The sequence below is a fragment of the Astatotilapia calliptera genome, chromosome 5, assembly GCF_900246225.1.
Source record: "Astatotilapia calliptera chromosome 5, fAstCal1.2, whole genome shotgun sequence".
Lineage (NCBI taxonomy): Eukaryota > Metazoa > Chordata > Actinopteri > Cichliformes > Cichlidae > Astatotilapia > Astatotilapia calliptera.
The window spans coordinates 3,688,074-3,700,518 of NC_039306.1; positions in this window are offsets into that span (position 1 = coordinate 3,688,074).

Below are 12,445 nucleotides of genomic sequence, written 5' to 3' on the forward strand. Positions count from 1 at the left end.
TCGTTGGTGTAACAAACAAATATTTTACTAGGTCATGTAACAAGACTGAATTTTGATGTGCCAAAGTGATATAAAATAAAAAATAAATAAATTTAATTAGACTAACTTGGTACAAACATGTTGATTGAATAAAAGTCAACTTAATTGAATGTTAATGTTACTATTATGTTAAACCTACAAACATATCGTGTTGAAACAACACATTCAAGATGGATTAATAGAACATGATTTGTTTCGATGGAATATAAGTGGCAAGATAAAATTACGTTCATCCAATGAATTATTTTTTTGAGTGGGGTGTGGAAATAGTGACTTTTGCTGGAAAAGGGAATGGGCATTTAGAGTTTTTGCTAGTGAATTTTCTCTGTGTTCAAATTTTTTCATGCATACTGCTATACATGGAGCCACATCAAATTGATTTAAGGTGGGTGTGAAGGACATTAAGAATGGATGGGGTTTTTGGGGTTTTTTTTGTGAAGGATGTTAAGAATGGATTTTTTTTAGGGTTTTTGCACAGATGCATTGTGGATACATCTCTGGCCTGATGAAAAACTGACATGGAACCATTGTGGTAAAACAGATGGCATAAAAAGCAGATGTAACTACCACAGTTTTCTGAAATCTTCTTTTGAAATTTCAACATGATCACTGTCACCATACTGGTTGCAAAAAAAAAAAGAAAAAAAAAGGAAACAACAGTTTGCTCAACTTGTCAATTACAAGTCATGCCAATGAGCTCAACACTGATAATCCTCCCTTCTTATACATTTTATGACAAAGTTTTATCAAATAAACTTCATGTTTTTTTCAATGTGATCACAAAAAAGTGACTGAGTCCATCCACTCAGCAGGAAAGTGTTAGGTACATCTGTGTGGCAGGTGGAGGGTTAGAGGCCAGCAAATTTGACCACAATGTGGGACATAGAGGGGTTAGAGTGACAAATGAAGAAACCTAAAAACAAATTTAGAGGAAAGCTTTAATAAGGGTCAAAACCTGCTTTGTCCATTTTAATAAAACAGGTAAGCTAAACAGATTATCCAATCCCCCTGTGCTTCCCCCCTTTCTTTTCACTTTCTTCTTATCTCTCAGCTGCCTACAGCAATAATTAGCTCTTCCTCATCCAGGCTCTGCTGGAGGTTTCTTCATGTTAACCGGGAGTTTTTCCTTCCCACTGTCACCAAAGGATTGTTTATTGATTAGGTTCTATTTTTTAAAAGGTTTTGGGGGTTTTAAATTACAATACATTATTGTTGTGATTTGGTACAACATAAACAGAAGTGAATGGAAATTAATTACAAGCACCACCTTGATTTTTTCCATTAATATATTTATTCTCCTGAAGATTCACTTCAAACCATGTGCTCTAACCTTTTAATTCAGCTTTCATCGTTCTTTTTGTTATTATATTTATAGACTTGTTTTTCTGAATTCAATAAAAGCTACTTTTTAAAGATATATGGTGCTCACGAGAAAGCCACTAAAAAGCAACCATTTTAGAATATAATTCATGATTATACACAGGACTCGAACACAAAGAGTGAACTTAAAATGGTAGCTTTATTGTTGGGAGAATCATTCATAGAAACAAACTAAGACCCTGAACATGAAAATTAAACTTGGAAACCAGAAAGACAGCCAGATTTACAATACATGAGGAGGTACGGTGTGGGGAAAACACAGGGCTTAAATATACCAGGGAATAACGAGGGGATGGGAAACAGGAGGAGAGCACAGCTCGGACTAATCAAACATGACAAGACAAAGGGGCAACACTTAAAACACAGGACACAGACTATCAAAGAAAAAGAGGAAACAAGAGACATTCACAAAGACGCCGACTTGACACTGAGACAACTGACTGGGGGGACAGAGGGCACAGACAAGTGACTACACGAGGAACACGGGGAAGGCAAAGTAACAGAAACCTAAGGAACTAAGAATAACACAAGCGGAACACAATAAAGAGAATGAAAGTAACAATAATCAAAGAACATAAATTAACCAACAAACATAAAACCCTGGGTCACAGACCCAGCACCGTGACAGTTTAGCAGCATGTCTGTTACTGTAACCTACTTTAAATACAATTAAGTGCAATTATAAATTTTTTCTGTGAATTTTAGATGTTTTCTTAATGTGGCTTTTCTGCTTTCACAAAAAAAGAAACAATTATAAAAACCATTCCTCCAACACCTATTACTATATGCTAATAGTTACTACTTTGATGATTACTACTCACATAATGTTAGACAGGTCTGCAGGAAGGAGAGCAGAAAGGTGAAGATGTCCGTGCAGAGTGCAGGGAGATCCGCAAGGACTCCACCTTCTCTGCTTGTCTTTCTGTAAAAGTCACCACACACCACTGATTCAATTCAATTCACTTAAATTTTATTTAAATTAGCGTCAAATCACAACAGTCTTCTCAAAGCACTTCTAAGGCGCCCCCAACATACAAACAAAACTGACCAATCAGAAGACCCCCTGTGAGCAAACACTTTGGAAACAATTGGAAGGAAAAATTCCCTTTAATAGAAGAAACCTCCAGCACAACCAGGCTCAGGGAGGGGTGGTCATCTCCTGTGACCAGTTGGGGTGAGAGGAGGAAGACAGGGCAAAAGACATACTTACTTTACTTACTTACTTACTTACTTACTTTACATGCTGTGGAAGCGTGCCAGTGGAAATAATGATGTATGATTCAATGCAGAGAGGTCTATTAATTAAGAAGCAGAAAGTTAGACGTCATCCAGGTCTTTATGTCTTTAAAACATTCCTGCAGTTTAACTTATTGGTGTGTGTTATCTGGCTTCATGGGTTGATAAAGTTGGGTGTAATCTGCATAGCAGTGAAAATGTATGCTTTGTGTTCTGAATGATACTGCTTAAGGAAAGCATGTATAATGTAAAATGGTGTAGAACTGGAACCCTGTGGCGCTCCATAATTAGAAATTTATAGTGTAAAGAAGACTCTCCATTTGCATGAACAAATTGTAATCTATTAGATAGATATGATAAAAACCACTGCAATGGTACTGAAAATAGCTGTCTTTAATGTCACGTCTGTGAGACACAATTATGAGTATTTTTTTTCCTTCATTATTACTAGTATCTATCATTACTAGTTAACGTTAAAGGATTGGCTCAACAGTGTTTTGACTTTTTGTCAGCCTGCCTACAGTGCTGAAGAGAAACCTAGGGTTGTTCTTATTTTCTTCAGTGATAATTAATAAGATGTCCTAGCTTTATGGGGGGTTGCTGAATTAAAGAAAGGAATTAAAGATGGCTGTAAAAGAAGTTAGGATGTTGAAGTTGGTCAGGTTTATAGTCTAGCTTTTTTTTTCTTTGTTTTTAGAGAGATTTTGCACAGATGCATAGTGAATACATCTCTGGTCTGATGAAAAACTGACAGGAAACCATTGTGCTGAACACAGACAGCAAGGAAAGCCGATGTAACTACCGCAAGTTTCTGAAATCTTTTTTTGAAATTTCAAGATTATCACCTTCACCATCCTGGATGCAAAAAAAACAAAAAAATCAGACCTGATGAGAAGATCTCGAGCTTGACTTGTTGATTAGCAAATGAGCTTAACACTGATAATCCTGCTTTCTTACACGTTTTATGACAAAGTTGTATGAAATAGAAGAGCCACGTCCACAGGACAAGACTCAGCAGTCCATCTGCATCTTAAGGGCAAAGGTCACTCTTTCGAGGATGCCAATGTTCACATTTTGGACAGAGAGGACAGATGGTTTGAAAGAGGAGTGAAAGAAGCCATCTATGTCCACTGTGAGCGACCATCTTTGAACAGAGGCGGGGCTTACGACACCAACTCTCTGCCATCTATAATCCAGTTTTGAGATCCCTTCCCAGACGCCTTAACGCCCACTCACATCCTGGGCCATCTGATCTCAGGAATTCGCATGATAAGGTGGGGCCAGGTTTCACAATGAACTCACCCGAAACTCTGGTTGATTGGGACCCACACCCAGTTTCACACCTTGGCTCAGGCGATTAGAGGATCATCAGGGGGTCCTTTTGTCCCTCTGTGGGGGGTCACTCCCACTAGGTTTATATCTGGGACTCCCCACCATTTGACCTTAGAACTTGTTGAAAACACGCAGTTCTTTGAATCTTTGGGCTGAAGGAAGGACAATACTCGGTGTATCAATGCTCAATCAACAATCATTTATTTCCATACAATTCAACAGTCAGAGCATTACAACGTCCGGACGGGAGAGATGCTACCAGAGGGTCAGGCACATGTCTCAAAATGGTGACGGGTTGCTCAGCTTTTTATAGTCTCTAGTGGCCCCCAGCTAGTCGTAAAAGCCAAAACATCACATTTTTTCTCTGTTACAGCGCCTAAGTTATGACCTCGGCAGTTGTTTCTCTGCTTTCTGTAAGGTGGGGGTGTGGAATGTGGTCTATCTATCTCCCCTGTCTTTAGACACAGAGTCTCCTGCTTACAACCTTCTCTTCATGATTCAACAATTAAGCATGTCAAGAAAACAGTGTAACACATTCCCAGCAGATCAAGGATACAGAGTGATGCACATTTATCTAATGAACTAATATGTGAATATGTTCTGTTAACTCAAAAGTATAATGAGAACTAAACTACATACAGCTCACACACTCTATTTTAAAGGGTATAATATGATCTACAGCAGTATTCTAATTCAACTACTTTGATCACATATATAAGGTAACATATAATAACAGAATAATATCACAAACTGAAGAAGCTTCTCGGATGAGAGGTGAAACGTCTTCAAGCAACTTAAAGAAGTCCAGACTCTTTTCTTTGCAAGCTCCTTTGACTCTATGAAATAAACTTCATTTAGTCAATGTGACCACAAAAAAAGAAAAGAAAAGAAAAATGACTGAGCCCATCAAGTCAGCAGGAAAGTGTCAGGTAAATCTGTGTTGGAGGCCGGCAACTAAGCTGGAGTCCTACCAGTAGCCACGCAGAAGGTCAGCAACAGTGTTGATGATGGCGACATTCTGGAAGCCAGCAGCAACAGCAAAGTTGATGGGACTTTATTTTTTCCAGCCTGTAAGGTATTTAGTTCATTTATAAGCTATGTTTTGCTTCCAGGCTGTGACAGATGTTTTTATGCTCTCTGTGAGCCCAGAGAACTGAACAAGAAATGCTTTGAAATTAGAATAGAATAGAATAGCTCTTTATTGTCACTGTTACAAGGACAATGGAAGTCAGTTTGGCATCTCTTCGTGTGAAATACACAATAGCCTAAGTAAGTATTTACATAATAACACAGACAGATTTACATTTACACAAGAAAGATATGTACAACTTAGTCATACACCTGCATACATATAGATACACCCATACATACATACACATACATACACATATGTATATATTAGGGGTGCAACGATATTCGTGTCGATATTGAACCGTTCGATACAGTGCTTTCGGTTCGGTACGCATATGTATCGAACAATACAACATTTGTAATTTATTTTATCAACTTTCCTTCTGACGATGCTGTCTGTGTTGAGCGCTCAGTGAATCTGCGTTCGACTACTCCGCCTAGGCTGCACTGTCGAGCGCAGATCCACTGAGCGCTCAACACAGACAGCATAGTCAGAAGGAAGAGCGCAGGGCACCTCCCCCACCCTCATTCAGATCTGGCGTTTGGAATTATTTTGGTTTTCATGTGATGTATGACCCTGAAGGTAAGCGAGTCATGGACTAAAGTAAAACAGTATGTTGGATGTGCCATGCAATGCTCAATTACATGGGTGGGAACTAGTGTGTTAGCACAGTTAGCTCGTTAACGTGTTGGCCGTCTAGCCCCATGCACGGGGCGATCGGCGGTAGCTCGTTAACGGAGATTTGCCGTGTTGTGGCGTTAAGGTCATTTCAACGAGATTAACCTGAAAGCACTAGTGGGAACACAACGAATATGACTGCACATTTACGCCGACATCATCCTAGTGCAAAGACAAAAACAACAAGCATGCTACTAACTTTAGCCGAGTCATTTAGACAGCTGTTAGCACGTGATTCTCCTTATGCTGCTGAGAATATAGCCCAGAAGAAGCGTATAGTATAGCTTTTATTTTGGAAAGAGACATTTCTCTGTAATAAACTCTCTTTTCCAAAGATGAGTGATTCCTCAATCAGATACAGGGCTCGCAATATCGCTAGCCCGACGTCCTGGAGCTAGCGATTTTTTCAGTCGGGCTACCAAAATCTATCTCTGCCCTGCCTGTCGGGCTATTGTAGGAAGGAAAATATATGTCAATGCTTTTGCATTCTTTCGGAAATGTAGCTGGGCAATTATGTCATTGGCATCGGTGAGCCACTGTCAATATGTGACATATTGAAATCGCGTTTGAATTTGCGCTTGTTTTTTTGCTTTCACTTTGCAATCATGCGAACTGTGTATAGAGAGCGACAGCACTGATCTGTGAGTGATGATAATTTGTGCACCAATTCCTCTGACATTGTCTTATTAATCGTTAGCTTACTATGCAAACATGACAAGTGAAATCTCCCGCAGCTTAAACATGTGAGAGGTTGATCGCGCAGAGAATCGCTGAGCTTATGTGAGTACGTGTGTAAAAGCAGCAGGATTTATATTTGACTACGATGACCTGGATGACTGAGAACCTTCACAGACAGATATATATTTTAGTTCTGCTGAGCCAAATAAGACAGGTCGGGGTGAAGAAGTGACAGCCAAAGAAAAGCTTACCACAAAACGGAGAAGTTATGACAAATCAGACTATAAGGCAAAAAGAAAGTGCAGCTTTATGGTTTCATGGACAAAAGAATTTCTGTGGCTGCAATATGACGAGCTAAATAACCAGGGCTGCACATAAGTGGTCCGCAGGTGCGCATTTGCTGTCAAAATAAAAAACATGCACAAGGGTTAGGGTTAAATTTAAAAACTGTACTTTTGAGTTAAAATATATATTTATAATTTTAATAAATGACAAATTAAAAAGGCATGAACATTTTTTTGTATTGAAAAAATATCGAACCGAACCGTGAATTTTGTGTATCGTTGCACCCCTAGTATATATACATGCATACGCATGCGTACGTACATACACACACACATTGTGAGGTGCAGCGTGTGATCAGTGATATCCCACATTGAGTGGGGGGTGGGGGGTGCTGTTGCTACTATAATAAATATGGTTATTACAAATACAGTTTACAGAGGTAGGAAGGTTGGTTGCATTATAGTATAAATAGAGATATGATGAATAAATAAAATGTAATGTCCATGAGTACTATACGCTCGGCTTGACACAGGGCAGGAGGAAAGAAACAGACATAGGGATGAGACAGACAGAAGAGATAGAGAGGGCAAGAAGCATGATGGACTGGGGAGAATGCACATGACAGACAGCGGAGACATGGAATGAAACACAAGGAGGGGAACATGTGAACAGAAAAGGGAGACAAAACATAAGGACATGATTAGGACCTGGAGAACGAGGGAGTGAGAGACACTGAGGGGGAGAGAGCAATCATGGACACAGAGGAAGACCAAACACAGACATGACTGTGGAAATATACACAGAGGACATGTGTTGGTTCTTTTATGAAAGAAGACGATCCACACAGACTCTAAATATGACTTTATCTTTTCTTTATTCAAGCTATCAAAGGTTTGAATAAAAAATCTCTTTGCTCCGTAGATGATCTAAAGGAACAAAGAGCACCATACCCAGACTGTAAATGCTTTTTATTATGTGTGATAAACAGGACACTGAGGTGATTGTTAAAAAATTGGATGAAAGCCACGGTTTCCTTATTTGGCTGAGATCCAGCACTTCAGCTCACATTTCCTCTTCTGCAGTTTTTGGGGCATCTCATTATGTGGAGACGCCACCTCACCCATCACTGTGGCAACCACCTCTCACCCTCTGGTCATACCTGCATAAACAGATAGTGAGAAAAAGGTCTGGAAGATGAGTGGAAGATGGGGTGGGTGCAGTTTTCTCTGAGGTGGGGTCAGGTGGGCTGTCCCGGGCTCTGTGGGGCTGAGCGGCGCTGCTGCACTGGGCCCCCTTTCCCTGGAGGGTTGCAGAGTATGGGGGTGCCTACTGGGGTCAGCAGGGGAGCTGGCCACAGGGAGGGGCCCCTCCCTTCCTTCCCTCCCGCTCCACCACAATCACCCACACATGCAGGGCCTTGGGGTAAAGATGTGTCACCAGGGTGCAGGGGAGGCACCCCCCCCCCCCCCCCCCCCTCTGTCCCCATCTGGCTGCCTGTGCCTCAATTTTATCTCACAACTTAGACATTCTCATTACTCACACTCTCATAACACATACATATAGGATCTTGGGGGTGGGCACGCTACACGGAATCCAAAAGACCATCAGGGTGTCGTCGTTGCCCACCTCTCAATTTTAAATACACGTAGACATTGAGGGCTATCAGGAGGGGCTATGCGCTTACCTGCTGCTCTCTGGCAGGTAGCTCCATGCCCTCCTGGGTTTTAAAGGCACCTTAGAACACACATGCATCAACACTACATATGAGCGGGCGGAGGGAGGTTTGGAGTCTTCACACACCCCCGTTCTCTGCGGCCTGCTGGAGCGGGGGGGCTAGGAGGAGCAGTTGAACCTTTTTTCTCTGGAGCCAGCTTCGTGCACATTCCATGTGACAAATCTTAGTGCGACTATAGTTGTGTGTGTATGGTGAATGATGTACGCTGTGTGTCTCGCTTAGACGGGTGAGGAAAATGGAAACACATCATTTGTTTGTAAATAAAGAGAAGAAAAAGAGGAAGAGAGAGAGGAAAAAAGGAATAAAAACGGAAACATCCAAATTAAGGCATTGACTGAGAGTGACAGTGACTGTATACTGAATTAGCAAACTGATATTACAAAGTTAAACAGATGTTAATACAAGAGAGTGTGAGTAAAGAGAATAGTGTAGCGGTGTGCGGTCAATACAGCCACGGAATGGTGCCGGGGTCGCAGTACATCTGTCCGTCTATGTAGGGCCGGTCCACGGCGATGACGGGAGCCTTTCTGGATAAAACTACATTAGACTGGGAACAGGACCTTGCGTCGTTCCAGGATCTCTTTGGGGAACTGGTCGTTCACGCTGAAATCCGTTCCTTTCAGCTCTCTGCCACGACTCTTCACCTGCTCCTTCTGCTTGAAGTGGCCGAATTTGGCCACAATAGGACGTGGTCTCCTGCTTCCTGTCTTCGGAGCCCCAATGCGATGCACTCTCGCTTCGACTTCTGCAACAGCCTCTACTCTGGTGTTACCTTGTCATCTATTGGCCGACTACAGGTGGCTCAAAACGCTGCGGCAAGGCTTCTGACTGGCACACGCAAATGAGAGCACATATCTCCTATACTTGCCTCGCTACACTGGTTGACAGTTTTCGAATTGATTTTAAGATTTTGACACTTGTTTTTAAATCATTGCATGGACTAGCTCCTATTTGTCTTTCTGATCTTTTAAATTGGTATACTCTGGGGAGATCTTTGAGGTCTGTGGACCAAAAGCTGCTAGTTGTTCTTGGGTCTAGATTAAAACACAGAGGAGATTGGGCTTTTGCTGCAACTGCTCCGAAACTGTGGAATAAACTGCCTTTACATATCAGGACCTCTTCAACATCAGATACTTTTAAAACTCTTTCTAAAGATCCATTTTTACTCCTTGGCTTTTAATTCTGTATGAGTCTGTCATTATTTTATTCTAATTTTTCTCTCATCTTTGATTTTACTTTCTTTTAAAAATTTTGTAGAATTTTATTTTATTGTAGGCCTACGGCACTTTGTTCAACACCTGTTTTTTTAAAAAGTGCTATATAAATAAAACGGATTTGATTCGAAACTGATTTGATAAAACCCTTTTGAGTTAAAAAACATTTGTGCTTTGTGTCATTAAATGTGATTAATCAAGATTAATTAATTAATTACAAAGCCTCTAATTAATTAGATTGTTTTTAATTGAGTCCCATCTGGGTGTCTTTTGTCAGCTAGCAGCTGGTTTATTTGTGCTGCCAGACGCTCGTGGAGTGCAGTCAGCTTCTTAAGCCAGTAGGCGTGAACCATGTCAGAGCCTGGTGCTGTCCAACTCTCCATACTGGAAACCCTCTCTTGGATGTCTGCCACTGTGATGGTTACTGGACCCTGTTCAGGGTGGTTGCTGTGGTCTGCCCCCAGATCCACTAACCACTGAGCATTACCGTTATGGGTTGCGTCCTTCTCCCATATGCTTTTCCAGTATTCCTCAGTCTCCAGCCTTGGAGGTGCTGTTCTCATATTCCCCTGCTACTGAGTATACACCTTGGCTGTTTCTGTGGAGAACAGCTGGTTTATTCTCCTGCCTTCGATCTCTCTGGTGTACCTCTTCAAGCTGCGAGTCGTTGCTTAGCAGTTTTCAAGGCCTCAGGTATGGACAGCTTGCTGTACTTCAGAGGCACCTTCTTCATCGTACCTTTCTGCAACTCCGATAGTTGGCTAACCTCCCTCCGTGCTACCTTGTTCTTAGCCTCTAGCCTCCTTCTCCATGGAGGGTACTGCCCCTTGTGGCTGTTCAACTTGTAGACAAGCATCTCACTGATCACTGCTGCCATATTGTAGATCGGCTTGTTAGTCTCGGTAATGGTGGCTGTAGCCTGTATCTAGCAGACCTTCTGAGGGGCTTCACGTAGTCTTGGTACGGGGGGTCCAGGTTTCAAGCTTGGCCATGATCTAGTGATGGGTAGATGAGGCCTCGTGAAGCGTTTCAGCACATTCCCCAAACTGTATCGATACTGAGTCGACACAGTGTTGCTGTTTTGCTCCATACTGTCACCTGCTGGACTTTAAGTATCATTGCAGGCAACTTACTTGAGACTCACAACAGGCACTGATTCAATGACCTAGTCATACTTGTATACACTGTAAGGTATTGCACTTTCCATGGAATCATTTTATATTTTTTACATTGCAAATATTGTAGACATCTTTAAAATATACTGTGAATGACATTAAGTGAAAATTAAAATGAAGGTATTGTGAATGTAACATTACTCATTTAAATGTATTTGACTCAGAGTTTATTATAAATTTCTATTCAGAAAAACAAGTTCATCCAATGTTTTTGCATTCAGTCCATTGCGTTTTTGACACCATTTCCTCAGCTTTGGAAAACACACGCTTATAGGGCTCAGATGGAGCTGGGGTACACAAAAACTGTAAACCCAGGTGGAAAAGGTTCGGATAAGATGTCTTCCTATTTCCCCAGTATGTTAAAGGATCCTCTGATCTTGGAATGTTTCTCTCCAACACTCTCCACAATACTAAGGGATTGTCTTTTATAAAAAAAATAAATAAAAAAATTCAGGACTGCCTGGTCAAAAACAGTCTTCCTAGATGCTTGATTTCAAAAATAATAAAACATATATTTATGAAAAAAAAAATGATGATAATGCTGCTCAATGTCTATATAGGCCTACCTGTGTTATTCTCGGTGTGTTTGTCTCCTCATTTTCATGTTTGGCTCTGTAATGCCTAAACATTGAGGAGGTGCTTTTGTTTGTGTAAGAAAGCTCCGCAGAACAGATGCGACATTTAACCTGCATAAAATGAAATAAATACTTTACACTGCAGGTCAAATGATCCCACACAGCAGAAACTTTTCTTTTTCTTTTGGGCTCCATATTTTTATGGAGAGATATGTATTATCTGCTTCTTTGCGAGAGTAATTTTGTTTTTGTTTTTTGGTGGCGACTCATTCCGTTGACAGATGCAGATGTGGTACCTTTTAAACACAGTTTGGAGCGTTGGCAATGAGCGATACAGCAGCTGTATCGATCACGTGACTTTTTCTTAAAGCGACACACGCACCGATACAGGCTTCGCTCTGTGAGCTTGATACATGCGCCGGTGCCTCAGTGTTGCTGGACCCATCACTACCATGATCCTATCTTTCAGGTCAGTTCCTCTCGCACTCAACAATCCTTCTCCTATCGCACTTGGGGCTAAAATTACCAGTTTATGATGTATCTGCTTCACATTAACACATCAAGTAAAAAACAAAACAGTTCATTTGTTTATTTCCACATAACGATTAGATTGTAACTTGTTTTCTTCTAGCTCTGTTTTGCCCTCCACCACTCCTGAGAGAAATACCTGGTTTTTCAAATGCTATATGAACCGTACCAACTTTTCCCTCACTGTATCTGTGAGTCTGTCTGTGAGAATTTCTGTGGCTGTGTGGTTTAGCACAGAAGTTTCCTTTCTCTCCGACAGCTTAGACTCTCAGTCGTACTCTATCCACTGACAGTGAAGGATCTCTGTCTGCTTTTTGTGTCTTCAGACATTTGAGTTTGTTGATCTTAACCTAATTGGTGAGTTCTTTTCTTTATTTTCTGTTTCTTGCTTAAAAAATAGCTTTAGTATTCAAAGTGGTGATAGAGCTGCTTTTCATTTTACTGGATTGTTTGATGCC